The sequence below is a fragment of the Elaeis guineensis genome, chromosome 8 (genome assembly GCF_000442705.2).
Source record: "Elaeis guineensis isolate ETL-2024a chromosome 8, EG11, whole genome shotgun sequence".
In the NCBI taxonomy this organism is placed as follows: Eukaryota; Viridiplantae; Streptophyta; class Magnoliopsida; order Arecales; family Arecaceae; genus Elaeis; species Elaeis guineensis.
In genome coordinates, this window is record NC_026000.2 from 103,734,102 (window position 1) to 103,750,617 (window position 16,516).

The window sequence follows — 16,516 nt, forward strand, 5'->3', positions numbered from 1 at the left end:
CAAGCTTCCATGACAACTGGTCTTCATTCGAGCTTCTACAATAAGCGGCCTCCTTTTAGACTCCTACAAAAGTCGGACTCCGTCTGAACTTCTACAACAGAATTAAATATTGAATCTCGGACCTCTCCAATGTTCGACCTTCCACAGTGTTCTCAAGACTCCTCCAGCAGACAAACCTCCACAATGCCATCCGAACTCCACTGTCGGATGACCCCCTGTCGGATTCCTCATGAAACTGGACCTCTCTGACAGACAATCTTCAGACGAGCTTCCACATCAGGCAAATTCCAGACGGACTTCTCTGACAATCAGACTTCTACCGGACTTCACCAACAGAAAGTCTCCATCCGAGCTTCTACAGCAGATGACTCCCACCTGTAGCATCAGCGCCCAAGGCATCCGACAATAGTAGACTCATCAGCAACCTCAAAAATATCCGAGCTTCTCCTAGATTACTGAGATAGAGAGTCATTCCGCTCCATCAGACGTCCCAGCCGAGCTTCAGCCGTTAGGCCTGAACTCTCTGGCAAGTCACGATAATAGCCACTACTCTACTCCACTCTTTGTAATGGATTCCACGTAGCTCCACCACTCTCTGACAAGTCACGATAATGGACACCACTCCACTTTCCATAACAAACTCCACGTGGCTCTGAACGGCCCCTTGACGCCACTACTCTCCATAACAAACTCCGCATGACCCCGAACGGCCCACTACCAGGCAGTTACAAATGTCGCTGTCAATCAGTTACACTCTCCATCTATAAAAAGGGACTCCCAGATACATTATTCTCTAAGCTCTAAACTCTATCCCGAAACTCTGCTAAAATCCCATTTGAGTGCTCCATTTTTGTTGAGGCAGAGTACTGACTTGAGCGTCGGAGGGTCTTGTCGGAGCACCGCCAACTCCAGTTTAGACTTATCTTGCAAGTCCCGATGCAGACGTGATCCCCTCGACTCCAGCTTCTCTGACGTCGGCAAAATTCTGCACCAACAGAATTGGCACTAGAGGAAGGGGCCTGTGTCTTCGCAGTACCCTTGTTCTTAAAGGAGAACTCAATGGGACTATCTTCGATCATCTTCTTTGACACTTTCTCCTTCTTCTCCTGCCAGATCTCCACCTGATGCCTCCCTGAAAGGTATCCACCAGGTGATCCATAGCCTCCACGGCCAGATCTCAGTGAGCCCCGCAAGCTCCGGCATCGTCTCCAGTTTTCCAGGCTCCTCCTCCGATAATGGTAATCGACATGGAGCAGTTCGACTTGCTGGTTCAGCAGGTCAGGGGCCTCACTGAAGCAGTGCAGGCCATGCAGCAGCAGCCGCAGCAGCTGCAGGCATCAGTACGGCTGGTGAAGGAAAAATCACCTTTTTCCTGTGTAGGATCTTTCAGATTTCATCAAATCTGGAGTGGAATAAATTTTAAATTTTTATCCTACGCTATTTCAGATCTAATGTCTATTTGATCTAATTTTATTATCTGATATTTTAATTTCAAAATTAAATCTAAAAGTATGAGAAACTTAGACATACCTCAAGGGTAATCTAATTACCCTGTAGATGATCGCAGCACAGCCTGAGATTCTGATGTAGCTACGCAAGCACCTGGCCTCTACCAATATCCACTCAGATAGGATCTAGAATATCTTCTCCTCATGATTCTATGCTCCAAAAATTAGATCAATATCTGATTTGAAAGTACTTCAAAACTCCTTCTGAAGTTGGAGCAGCAGCCTGTCGAAGATGTCCTGCAGCCTTCTGTTCCAGGCATCACCACGCCTTGCACCTATGCCAGATGAATGTCCAACTTCTTGGATGTGAAGAGGGGAGAAAGTAGAGCAGGGAGGACATGGAGAAGAGGGGAGGGGGTGGTAGCCAATAGATTTTTTGCACAAAACAAGTTCTACCCCAAAACCCTAGGTGCAGCAGGGTTTATATAGACCCTGTATGCTGTGCAGTGCCACATCATTCGACCAATCAAAAAATTTCAATAAATTTTGAAAAAATTTTGATTGGTGGAGTGATGTCATCTGATTATATCAGATAAGAATCTCCATACTCTCTCCTATGTTGGCACCAACAATGGAGAGGCTCAAATAAGGTGGTGCCATAGAGTCCAAGTTTATCAGGACTCTTTGGTTCTTATCCATTTGGGGCGCCCACTTACATCCAATTGGGCTCATGCCATAATCTGATTATGGCACCCAATTTGATTAGATTTAGGCATGTGGACACTCCACAAAAATCCTTCAATAAGTCCTCTTCAGTTTAAGACCCATATGTCAACTTTTGACAGATGTCCTAAAATGAAATTGGCAGGTGCTAGAAATTAGCAGGTGTTGTCTTAAATTCATCTCATGAATTAAGACAAGCTTTTTCTGAGCTGGACAAGCTTCATTTAAACTGAGAGAAACCTTTCCAAGGTTCTCTGGATGAGCCAGATCACATTTGGCTTAGTAGAGACAGAAAAGATTACACGAGGAGAAAGTTAAGCTCAATCGAGTGCTAGCACGATTTCCTTGAACCTAATTGGATCTTATCCAAATCAATTGGGCTAGCCCAATTGATGACATCCAGACCCTAACCCTTATTTGTGTGACCCAGTTAGGTTCAATTTTTTATGGTAATGAAACATGTCGTGATCTCATCATCGACATCATCGAAACTCCTTTCGATGGATCAGAACTCTTCTGATTCAGACAATTAGAATGATCGATCATCAAAATCATTCTAATTGCTCCCAAAATCCACCAGTGACACCTAGCAGTATATGGTGGCAACCCATCAGAACTGAAGATGAACCTCTCGATGCAGCTACCTGTGTGATTGAGTTCCTCTATCATGAGTCCCGACTGAATTAGGGTTAAGGTGAACTCGTCAAACCCAACATCAGTCATATGAATCAATCGATCGATCTGAATCCGATGTGAAACCCCAATGAAAAACTCTTTTTCATTATTTCACTCTGCCATGGACATGGGCTTAAGGACTCGATCTTTCGATCACCATAGGAGTACTTCTCTCATCTACCGAGGTTTATAGATCCAATCTTGATGTGATCTGGTTCCTATAATGAATATGCTACAGCTAACATACACCTCAAAGTTTCAGATAGCTAGGAGATTGAGTTATGATGTAGTCAAACTATAACACACTCAAGGTGAACCGACGATGCACCTCAGGTCAAAGAACTAGACACACAACTGCAGCATTGAGCTAGTTATCGATGAGAAGGTAGACTTCCTTATGACTGCTCGAGGTGGTCACGCTCAGTACTCTCATTCTCAATGAATATCTGTACTCTCGCTCTGGTGTCTCCACACCGTAGACTCAAGACTCATCTATCCTAAGAAAGCGATCGTACACCAACCTTTCGGATCGATCACCATCCTCGTGATGATCCTATGGTCAGGAGTAGTTTATGAGTTAGTTATGTAAATTCATGCCTTAAATTTTCAACTCTTGAAAATATGAATTAACATTCCCACTAACTCAAAGGATGTATCACAAACACAATGTACACAATGTGATAGAAGAATAACCTTTTTATTCATTTATAGTCAAAATTATAATTTTGCCCTTAGATTTGTACAGGAATGTGTCAGCCGATCTGGCATCTAGGGCACACATCTAACAAACTCCCACTTGACCTAATGCCAATTGGCTACATATCTAAGTCCCATCTTCTCAAGGTGGGCTTCGATCTTCTGTTGGCCTAATGGCTTAGTCAGCGGGTCTGCCACATTGTCTGTGGAGTCGACTCTCTTGACCTCGACATAACCCTTTTCGAGGTAATCACGAATCAGATGGAATCGCCGCTCGATGTGCTTGGACTTCTGGTGAGACTTTTGCTCCTTAGCTAGGGCTATGATGCCATTATTATCGCAGTAAAGAGGGATGGCATCCGATGACATCACTCTAAGCTCTGCGGCAAACTTTTTATACCAGAATACCTCCTTTGCAGCTTCCAATGCAGCATTATACTCTACCTCCATGGTGGAATTTGCAATCACCGTTTGCTTGGAACTCTTCCAGCTAACTACACCACCATTACAAATGAATAGACTCCCAGATGTCGACTTTCGATCATCTATATCAGACATAAAGTCTGAGTCTGTATATCTCTGAATCTGGAGTTCTCCATTCCCAAAGACTAGAAACATATCCTTAGTCCATCTCAAGTACTTAAGGATACATTTCACAGAAGTCCAGTGCTCTTCACCTGGATTCGACTGATATCTGCTTGTGACACTCACAGCATGGACTATATCAGGTCGTGTACATAGCATGGCATACATGAGGCTCCCTATTGTCGAAGCATAAGGGATCTTGCTCATGCGTTCAATCTCCTCAAGTGTGCTAGGGCACATCTTCTTGGAGAGATGAATGCCATGTCTAAAAGGCAATAAACCTCTTTTGGAGTTTTCTATGCTAAACCTCTTTAGCACCTCCTCTATGTACATCTTCTGTGAAAGTCCCAACATCCTATTTGGTCTATCTCTATAGACCTTAATACCCAGTATAAAGGATTCCTCTCCTAGATCTTTCATAGAGAACTCCTTAGACAACCATATTTTGACTGAGGTCAACATGGGAATGCCATTCCCAATTAGGAGGATGTCATCCACGTATAATACGAGGAAGATAACTACGCTCCCACTGACCTTCTTGAACACACATGGTTCCTCTGTAGGAACCAGATGTAGGGTTTCAGGGTTAGATCTTGAAATTTTTTCAAGATCATACAGCGGAAGACTAAAATAAATCAATATTATTTTTTAAAATTAGAAAATCTCTAGATCTAAGATCCTATTACATGATTATTATATAACATTAAATCAAAAATTAAAATATATAAATATAGCATGAACTACATGTTGATCATATCAACATGTTTCTATACTACATCTAATGTATGTATTAAACAATAGATCAGATTTATTATCTTGCAAGTTAGATGTTCTAACCTCACTAATCTAGGCTTGAGGATGATGTTGTAAGCTGCACATGCATCTGGCCTCTAGGAGTCGTCCACACGAGCCCACGAATCTCGATCAGAAGTCCTGCTTCAAGAAATCAGCACAGTATGCTAGTACTGCGCTGATCCTTCTTTGATGGTTGATCAAGTGCCTCCTTCTTCTTGATTTGGATTCTTCCAAAGATGAAAGTACAAAGAGGAGTTTCAGATCTGAGATGCTCTCAGGAAACTCAAGATGGATGGAGAAAAGATATGAAAACAAACAACCCTAGAAGAAGACCCTCTTCTTCTTCTCGTTTCTCTCTCTAGACATCCTAACTTGTGTCTTTTATATCTCCATGACCCAAAGGTCTTTCTCTTTGATTTTTGGATGACCAAGGGTCTCTCAAATATCTATCTTCTTCAAAAATTTTATGAAGAAACTCACTTTATATAGAGAGATATGATAGAGTCCTTGTCTAGGTCAAATGCCTAGTCAAGGCTTATCCAAACATGGCAAGTTAAGGGGCACCCAACTCTTGAGCACCTCCTCCTTCTTTTCGTGCATGGATCACTAGAAAGGGTGCATTATGTGTACCCTAAAAGCCATAAAAATTTTAAAAAAATTTGGATAGATTCGGTGCAAAATTGAAAGAGTTTTGGATTTCTAAAACTCTATCTCATAGAATTCGAAATCCAAACTTAGTCTTTTTTGATTTGATCCAAACCACCTTCCATGTAAGAAAGAAGAGAGGAGACCTTTTGTGAACGTGGGAGAGACCTGAGAGAGGGCTTTTGTCACACAAAATAAGAGGAGATTGGCGTTGAATGAGAGAGAGGGCATGGGGAAGGCTTATGTGGTGCAAGTTGGAATTCTAGTCTTACTAGGATTCTATCTTATGACTTGTTTTAATTTGGTTTCTCAAACCAAATCAAACTAAAATTAAATCAACCTAATTAAAATAGGTCTTAACCCAATTAAGAATCTAATTTAATCAGATTAAATTAGATTTAAATCTGATTTAATTTTCTAATCAAATTAGAAATTAGATTGACCCAAGTCCTAGTTGAACTAGGACTAGTTTTTTCTTGCACTTGGCTTATCCAATAAACCAATTGGACTTGATCCAATCAAACCCAAACTAAATCTAATTAAATCATATTTAATTAGACTTAATCTCAACCCATTGGCTTAATCAAATAAAGCCAATTAGCAATCAAATTGCTAATCGATCCTCCTGCAACACTTGCACTGGGTTAAATGTCAATCGTATTGATCATTTAACCCTAGAAGATTCTTAATCGTTGATCAACCATCCGATCGGATCATGAACTCTAATGTATGTGACCTCATAGGTCCAAACCAAAGTTGGTAGCACAGGAATAAATTTTTGTACCAATCGAAGTGACCATCTAGCAATGGTACCCGACGATCGGATAGGTCGAATGTGTAGAACAACATCCTTAGAACCCATGCAGATATAGTTTTCATATAATTCATCCCCTTGACCAAAATGATCATAGGACACCCCAGAGTTCAACTGTCAACTTTGATCAGGTTGTCCACATTGTATTTCAAAATATCAAATCCATCTGATGGATTACCCTGGCCAAGGTTTTGCTAAATTAAAATACAGCGACTCATTCTTCTCCAACTCTTAGAGTGGTCAATCCCATCTCGATCATACTCTGACTTTGCAAGTACTTGACTGTGCCCAGAAGCCTTCCATCCCTGAATTAGAAATTCAGTTAGTCCAGTACCAAAGCACAGTGAGTTGCTTGCAAGTCACTGAGGCGATCTCAAGTCTAAGGGACACTTATACCTATATCCCATCAGAGACATTCTCAACAACAGAATACTCTGGAGTTGGTCACGTTCCATGATGATGTATCAGTACATCTCACCTGTATGCCATACCAGTATCTCCACACTCTTTGGTTAAGAGGACAACCAACCCATATGGCCTACAGTGACCTATGCTCGATAGAAGCTGTCGTCCTTATTAACAGCCTATCATTTGGTCGTGAACTATTTTAAGGACTAATCGATAAATCCTCTCTTTATCGAATCTAAATAGTCCTAAAGATTTTATCATAACAATGGAGTTCATTAGAAGATGAAAGCTTATGATGAAAATACCAAATATATTTTATTTATTAACAAATCAATTACAATACTTGGTTGCTCAACCGTCAACAGCTTGACGATTGGCTTTTTGAGACACATTTCCCAACAACTCTCACTTGTCTTAAAGCCACTCGGCACAGTATCTAATACCCATCTTTGACTTGTGGTTTTCGAACTCCTTTATCGCCAGGGCTTTAGTGAAGTGATCGGCCAGGTTCTCCTTTCCATCGATCTTCTGAAGGTCGACGTCACCTCGATCCACGATCTCTCAGACTAGGTGGAAGCGACACAAGATGTGCTTCATCCGCTGATATGCTTTGGCTTCCTTCACCTGAGCTATGGCACCAGTGCTGTCGCAGTCGAGCAGGACCAGACCATCGAGGAAGGGTGCTACTCCGAGCTCATTGATGAATTTTCTCAGCCACACAGCTTCCTTCCGGCATCCGATGCTGCGATGTACTCCACTTCACAAACAGAGTCCGCCACAGTATGTTGCTTAGAACTCTTCCAGCAGATGGCTCCACCATTCAGAGTAAAGATATAACCTGACACACTCCTACTGTCATCATAGTCAGATTGAAAGCTAGAGTCTGTGAACCCCACAAGTTTCAGATCTGACTTGCAATAAACCAACCATTGGTCCTTAGTATTTCTCAAATACTTAAGGATGGCTTTAACCACTTTCCAATGATTTTCTCCAGGATCAGATTGGTATCTACTCACTACTCCTAGTGAGTATGCCACATCTGGTCTTGTACATATCATGGCATATATGATAGATCCCACGGCTGAAGCATATGGGACTCTACTTATACGATCTCTCTCTTCAGGAGTTGTCGGACAATCCTTCTTAGAGAGAGAAATTCCTTGGCCTATCGGTAGATAGCCCTTCTTGGAATTCTCCATGCTGAACCTCTTCAGCACAGTGTTTATGTACATGGACTGGGATAACCCAAGCATCCTTTTAGGAGAATTGTGATGAAAACCAAACTTTTATTTCCTGTAGTGCGGGGATGTCATTTTCGATTAAGAGAATGTCATCCACGTACAAGACAAGAAATACCACAACTGGACCATTTGCCCATTTATAGATGCAGGGCTCTTCTCCATTCTTAATGAAGCCATACGTTTTGATCACCTTATCAAAATGCATGTTCCAACTCCAAGAAGCTTGCTTTAATCTATAAATGGATCTTTGAAGCTTGCACACCTTGGACTCATCTGTGGATATAAACCCCTCAGGTTGTATCATATACACCTCTTCGGTCAGCTCTCCATTCAGAAAAGTTGTCTTTACATCCATCTGCCAGATCTCATAATCCAGATGGGCAGCTATTGCAAGCATTATCCGAATGGATTTAAGCATTGCCATAGGAAAAAATATCTCATCATAGTCAATACCATAACGTTGATGATACCCCTTGGTGATCAGACGGGCTTTATAAGTCTCCACCTTTCTATCTGTGCCCCTCTTCCTTTTGAAGATCCATTTACACCCAATGGGTTTAACCCCTTCTGGTGGGTCAACCAATGTCCATACATCGTTGACCTTCATGGACTCCATTTCAGATTTCATGGCTTCAAGCCATTTCTCAGAATCAGGTCTCTGCATTGCATCCATATAGGTGATCGGATCCTCATTATTCTCATCAAGTTCGATGGGATCACCGTCCCAGACCAAAAAATTATAGTATCTATCCGACTGATGCGGTACTCTATCGGATCGTCTTAATGGTGCAGGTACATTGGGCTCCAGATCTAATCTAATCATATCCGACTTAGGTTCAGCTATTGGTGTTGGTCCTTCTACCTGTTGAACTTCATCAAGTTCAACCTTAAAGGCAACGGTTCCTTCACCAAGAAACTTCTTTTCTAAAAAGATTGCCTTAAGGCTGATGAACACCTTTTGTTCATCAGTATGGTAGAAAAAATATCTTTTTGTCTCTTTGGGATACCCTATGAATGAGCATTTGTCAGACCTATGTCCAAGTTTGTCTGTGACTAATCGTTTGACATAGGCCGGGCACCCCCAGACTCTAAGGTGTGAAAGTGCTGGCTTACGTCCCGTCCATATCTCATATGGAGTCTTAATTACAGACTTACTTGGAACCCTATTTAACAAATAACAGGCCGATTCGAGTGCATATCCCTAGAAGGATATCGGTAAGCTAGCAAAACCCATCATAGATCGGACCATATCTAATAGAGTCCTATTCCTCCTTTCAGACACACCATTATGCTGTGGTGTTCCTGGAGGAGTCCATTGGGAGAGAATCCCATTCTCTCCTAGATATGTGAGAAACTCACTAGAAAGATATTCTCCTCCTCGATCAGATCGAAGAGTTTTAATACTCTTCCCAGTTTATTTTTCTACTTCACTTTAGAATCTTTGAATATTTCAAATGAATCTGACTTATGTTTTATCAGATAGACATATCCAAATCAGGATAGATCATTTGTGAAAGTTATGAAGTAGAAATATCCACCTCTAGCACTAGTGCTCATGGGCCCGCATACATTAGTATGTACTAGGCCCATGAGCTCAGTAGCTCTCTCACCTTTTCCAGTAAAAGGTGACTTGGTCATTTTACCAAGAAGATAGGACTCACAGGTTGGAAGTGATTCACAATCACTGACTTCGAGGATTCGCTCTTGAGTCAACCTATTTATTCTATTTTTGTTTATATGACCTAGCCTCCAATGCCATAAGTAGATATCTGATACACTATCTAATCTAGGGTGCTTGCCAGTAGAATAGACTCTTATCAGGCTTGATCTTTTTGGTTTGGCTTGCATTGATGTCCCAGCCTGAACTTGCACCTTCTTCACTTTCTTCTTCTTGTTCTTCTTCTCTTTCTCAAAGGGTCGAGAACCAGAAGACAAACCTCCCACTGAGTTCACCGACTCCTTGAGGAGTGGGTGATCCTTCTCAAAGTTCTGAAGCAACCCCAGTAACCCATGGTAGTTTACTTCAGGCTTTGTCATTCTATAATGAGTGAGAAATGGGAGATAAGACTTGGGTAGCGAGTTCAGTATTGCATCTTTCCCAAGCTGCTCATGCAAGGGAAAGCCGAGCTTGCTCAATCGTTCCATCAGCTCGATCATGTACAATACATGATTAGTGATAGAGGCACCATCCCGTATTTTGGCATTGAAGATGGCACAACTAGTCTTGTGCCTCTCTACGTCATCGGGTGTGCCAAAGGCATCCTCCAACACTTGAAGCATGTCCTTTGGCTGAGCCGTCTCGAATCTGTGACTGAACTCATCGCTCATGGTAGCCAGTATAATACAACACACCATGGTCCGGTCACTGAGCCACTTTTGGTAAGTGTCTCTGACTGTTCCACGTGCATTAACAGCTGGCTCCTCAGATGCAGGATCCATTATCACATATAGAATCCGTTCATGCCCCAGGACTATCTTCAACTTTCGGTACCAGCTACCGAAGTTGGGTCCCCCAAACTTATCATTGTCCAACAATGATCGAAGCGATAGGAAAGTGGCCATATTTGCACAAAGGAGAACCATAACCTAATTAGTAATTGATTCATTAAACCTAAAGATTTGGACTTTAATCAAAAGGTTTCTCCCACTATTTTATTCAAATTGGTAGCCTCTACCTCCAATTCGAGGAATTACCCTAATTCTTTAGTGGGTACTAGAATCCACTTAGACTGCACACAAGCCCAACTTTGATTGGCCAACCCATGTATATCTAAGGGTAGGTTCATAACCAATTATTTTTCTAAATAATTTCTAATAATTTTAATTTTGCCCTAGAAACCTAATCAGTAGGATTTGGCCTCCACTGTAAGGATCTAGTTAGGTCCAACCATTAACATGATCATACTTGGTGTATCTAACCAACGAATAATTAAGCCCAACTTTGGTTGGCTCACCTAACCACCATTAGAGAGACACTTTCAAGTCATCATATGATGAGTGATAATTTCATCAGTCAACAAGCACCAGGGCTTTGGGTCTGTAATGATTATTGACTTAATGGACTCATTATCAAACACCTTAATGGGAGGCTAGACTCAGTTATCTCCATAACTTTATCATTTTAAGGATCTAATAATTTTAGAGAATTTAAATAATATAGAGGATGAGGTCAGATGAACCAGCTTATCATGATCCTTCCAATGGCTTCACCAAGTCAGCTTAAGGGAGACCATTAAAAGGGCTGGTCTAGGAGCACCTAAATCAGTCACACTGATTTACCTAGCTGACATGGGTCAGCTCGAATAGTCAAGTGATCTGATCAAAACATAATTTCACCAAGAGGCTAGGTAAGTTCGATCAGTGGGAGGGTCTACCAAAGCTTGCCTTAGACACCATCAGAAATGGCCAGGTAAGCGGGCTCCCAATTAAAAACTATCGATCTGGTTTACCTTAGACACTAACTGATTTAATTAGTTTCGATTAGATCAACCTAACAGTTCATGCAAGATCGCTTAGCCAAGAATCAAGTCCATTTGGTTCTCGTTAAAGATATGGACTTGACCAACTACAACTATTGTAATTGATCTAGAGAATCCTTGACCTAATCTAAGACAACAATTGATTAGATTTAGTCAATTCTCTAATTAAGTCCATCTTCAATCTAACCATAGGTCTAACCCAATTAATGGACCTAATTCCCACTAACCCATTAACCCAATGTGTTATGGTTTATGTCTTAGGTTCTTTAATTCACAATCCTAGAACCTAATCAAACAACTTCTTAATTCTTAATTAAGTTTTGGGCTGAGGGTTGGGTTCGGCTTTTCAAAAAATAATTTTTATATTTGTAAAATAATTTTACAATATGATTCTACCAACCATATTGCATGTTTGATTCATAATCAAGATACAAGAGAAATAAACATGAAACTACTTTAGATCTAATCTAAACAGGTTCATGTAATTGAAACAATTTCAACTTTAAACAATTTCTTTGCACAAAAATTATTAACCAAGAGATTTTATTTTAGATTTAAATATTTTTTAAATCTAATAAATCATAAATTTAATCTAGATCATATCTAACAAATTTATGATTAAAAATAGATCTACATAAACTAGGACAACCTTTGCACTATAAGGGGTAAACCTTACAGCAGGACAATCTTGCAGTTCGTGATTGATCTAAAATTTTAATTTTAGATTTAATAATCAGATTATAAATTAGATCTAATCTAAAAAATAATCTAAGCATGTATAAATAATCATGTAATAAAGAACCTAGGCTCTGATACCAATTGTAGGAACCAGATCTAGAGTTTCAGGGTTAGATCTTGAAACTTTTTCAAGATCATACAGCGGAAGACTAAAATAAATCAATATTATTTTCTAAAATCAGAGAATTCCTAGATCTAAGATCCAATTATATGATTTTTACATAGCATTAAATCAAAAATTCAAATATATAAATATAGCATGAACTACATGTTGATCATATCAACATGTTTCTATACTACATCTAATGTATGTATTAAACAATAGATCAGATCTATTACCTTGCAAGTTAGACGTTCTAACCTCGCTGATCCGGACTTGAGAATAATTTTGCAAGCCGCACATGCATCTGGCCTCTAGGAGTCATCCACACGAGTCCACGAATCTCGATCAGAAGTCCTGCTTCAGAAAATCAGCACAGTATGCTAGTACTGCACTGATCCTTCTTTGATGGTTGATCAGGTGCCTCCTTCTTCTTGATTTGGACTCTTTCAAAGATGAAAAGTAGAAGGAGGAGTTTCAGATCTGAGACACTCTCAGAAAACTCAAGATGGATGGAGGAAAGATATGAAAACAAACAACCCTAGAAGAAGACCCTCTTCTTCTTCTCATTTCTCTCTCTAGATACCCTAACTTGTATCTTTTATATCTCCACAACCCAAAGGTTTTTCTCTTGATTTTTGGATACCCAAAAGGTCTCTCAAATATATATCATCTCCAAAAATTTCATAAAGAAACACATTTTATATAGAGAGATATGATAGAGTCCTTGTCTAGGTCAAACACCTAGTCAAGGCTTATCCAAACATGGCAAGTTAAGGGGTGCCCAACTCTTGAGCACCTCCTCCTTCTTTTCGTGCATGGATCACTAGCAAAGGATGCATAATTTGTATCCTAAAATCCATGAAAATTTCAAAAAAATTTGGATAGATTCAGTGTAAAATTGAAAGAGTTTTGGATTTCTAAAACTCTATCTCATAGAATTCGAAATCCAAACTTATTCCTTTTTGATTTGATCCAAACCACCTTCCATGTAAGAAAGAAGAGAGGAGACCTTTTGTGAACATGGGAGAGACCTGGGAGAGGGCTTTTGTCACACAAAATAAAAGGAGATTGGCATTGAATGAGAGAGAGGGCGTGGGGAAGGCTTATGTGGTGCAAGGTGGAATCCTAGTCTTACTAGGATTCTATCTTATGACTTGTTTTAATTTGTTTTCTCAAACCAAATCAAACCAAAATTAGATCAACCTAATTAAAATAGGTCTTAACCCAATTAAAAACCTAATTTAATTATATTAAATTAGATTTAAATCTGATTTAATTTTCTAATCAAATTAGAAATTAGATTGACACAAGTGCTAGTTGAACTAGGACTAGTTTTTCCTTGCACTTAGCTTATCCAATAAACCAATTAGACTTGATCCAATCAAGCTCAAACTAAATCTAATTAAATCATATTTAATTAGACTTAATCTTAACCCATTGGCTTAATCAAATTAAGCCAATTAGCAATCGAATTGCTAATCGATCCTCTTGCAACACTTGCACTGGGTTAAATGTCAATCGTATTGATCATTTAACCCTAGAACGATTCTTAATCATTGATAACCATCCGATCGGATCATGAACTCTAATATGTGTGACCTCATAGGTTCGAACCTAAGTCGGTAGCATAGAAATAAATTTTTGTACCAATCGAAGTAACCATCTAGCAATGGTACCCGACGATCGATAGGTCGAATGTGTAGAACAACATCCTTAGAACCCATTCGGATATAGTTTTCATATAATTCATCCCCTTGACCAAAATGATCATAAGACACCCCAGAGTTCAACTGTCAACTCTGATCAAGTTGTCCACATTGTATTTCAAAATATCAAATCCATCTGATGGATTACCCTGGCCAAGGTTTTGCTAAATTAAAATACAGCGACTCATTCTTCTCCAACTCTTAAAGTGGTCAATCCCATCTCGATCATACTCTGACTTCGCAAGTACTTGACTATGCCCAAAAGCCTTCCATCTCTGAATTAGAAATTCAGTTAGTCCAATACCAAAGCATAGTGAGTTGCTTGCAAGTCACTGAGGCGATCTCAAGTCTATGGGACACTTATACCTATATCCCATCAGAGACATTCTCGACAGCAGAATACTCTGGAGTTGGTCACGTTCAATGGTGATGTACCAGTACATCTCACCTGTATGCCATACCAATATCTTCACACTCTTTGGTTAAGAGGACAACCAACCCATATGGCCTACAGTGACTTATGCTCGATAGAAGCTGTCGTCCTTTTTAACAGCCTATCATTTGGTCGTGAACTATTTTAAGGACTAATCAATAAATCCTCTCTTTATCGAATCTAAATAGTCCTAAGGATTTCATCATAACAATGGAGTTCATTAGAAGATGAAAGCTTATGATGAAAATACCAAATATATTTTATTTATTAACAAATCAATTACAGTACTTGGTTGCTCAACCGTCAACGGCTTGATGATTAGCTTTTTGGGACACATTTCCCAACATCCTCCTCATTCTTGATGAAACCAAACATTTTGATCACATCATTGAAATAAGTATTCCAACTCTGAGATGCTTGCTTAAGTCCATAAATGGACCTTTGCAGCTTGCAGACCTTGTGATCATCATCACTGGATGTGAATCCAAGTGGCTGTTCCATATAGATATCTTCCTCAAGATGTCCATTTAAGAATGCCGTTTTCACGTCCATCTGCCATATTTCATAATCGAAATAGGCTGCAACAGCAAGTAATGTGCGGATGGATTTTAGCATGGCTACGGACGAGAAGGTATCCTGATAATCAATACCTTCGCGCTGACTATAACCTTTTGCTACGAGCCTAGCCTTGAATGTCTCCACATTCCCATCTGTACCTATCTTTTTCTTGAAGATCCATTTACACCCAATAGGTACAATACCTTTAGGTGGATCTACCAAGGTTCAGACTTGATTTGAGTGTATCGAGTCAATTTCTGATCTCATTGCCTCTAACCATTTCTCGAAATCGATATCTGATATCGCCTCATCATAGGTCTTGGGATCATCACCATGAACCCCATTTCCCGTGAGGAACATTTCCTCTACATCCTCTTGTATGGTACCTAGGTACCTTTTAGGAGGATGGGAAATCTTAGTCGATCTACGAGGTGGAAGAGGTTGTGTTAGGACTGGTTCTAATTGATTGGGTTCCTCAGGTTTTTTAGCTCGTTGCTCTTGGGAGACATTCTCCTTGAGCTTAATTATTCTTTCGATGCCACCATCTTGAATAAACTATTTTTCAAGAAAAATAGCATTTCGACTTACAATCACATTGCAGTCTTCTGAAATATAAAAATAGTATCCTAATGATCTTTAGGATATCCTATGAATCGAGCTCTAAAAGACCTGAACTCTAACTTGTCCGTCTGCTGTCTCTTGACATGAGTCGGACAACCCCAAATTCTGAGATGATTCAGACTTGGCTTCTTACCATGCCATATCTCATACGGTGTGGTAGGAATGGTTTTGGAAAAAACCCTATTCAATACATAAATTACTGTCATGAGACAATGTCCCCAAAGAAAATCAGGGAGGTCCGTGAAGCTCATTATGAAATGGATCATATCTAATAGGGTCCAATTTCTCCATTCTGAAACCCCATTGAGTTGAGGCATTCCAGGTGGAGTCCATTGTGAGACTATGCCACTGTCCTTAAGATAGTCTAGAAATTTTCGACTAAGGTATTCACCTCCTCGATCTGATTGAAGAACCTTAATGGGCTTTCCTGTTTGTTTTTCTACCTCATGTCTGAATTCTTTGAACTTTTCAAAGGCTTCAAACTTATGTTTCATTAGAAACACATATCCGTACCTAGACATATCATCGGTAAAGGTAATGAAGTAGACAAAGTTTTCTCTAGCCGGCACATCAAATGGGCCGCACACATCCGTATGTACTAGGGCAAGTAGGTCTGTGGCCCTTTCCCCATGTCCCACAAAAGGAAGCTTGGTCATTTTGCCTTGAAGGCATGATTCACAAACTGGATATGACTCGAAAGTCAACAGACTCAGTAGCCCGAATTTCTCCAATTTGTTAACCCTGTCTTCCGCTATATGACCTAGCCTTAGGTGCCACAGATATTTATCATTTAGACTATCTCTAGGCCTTTTAATTCCTATGGCATTCATATTTTGCTCAATATTAAA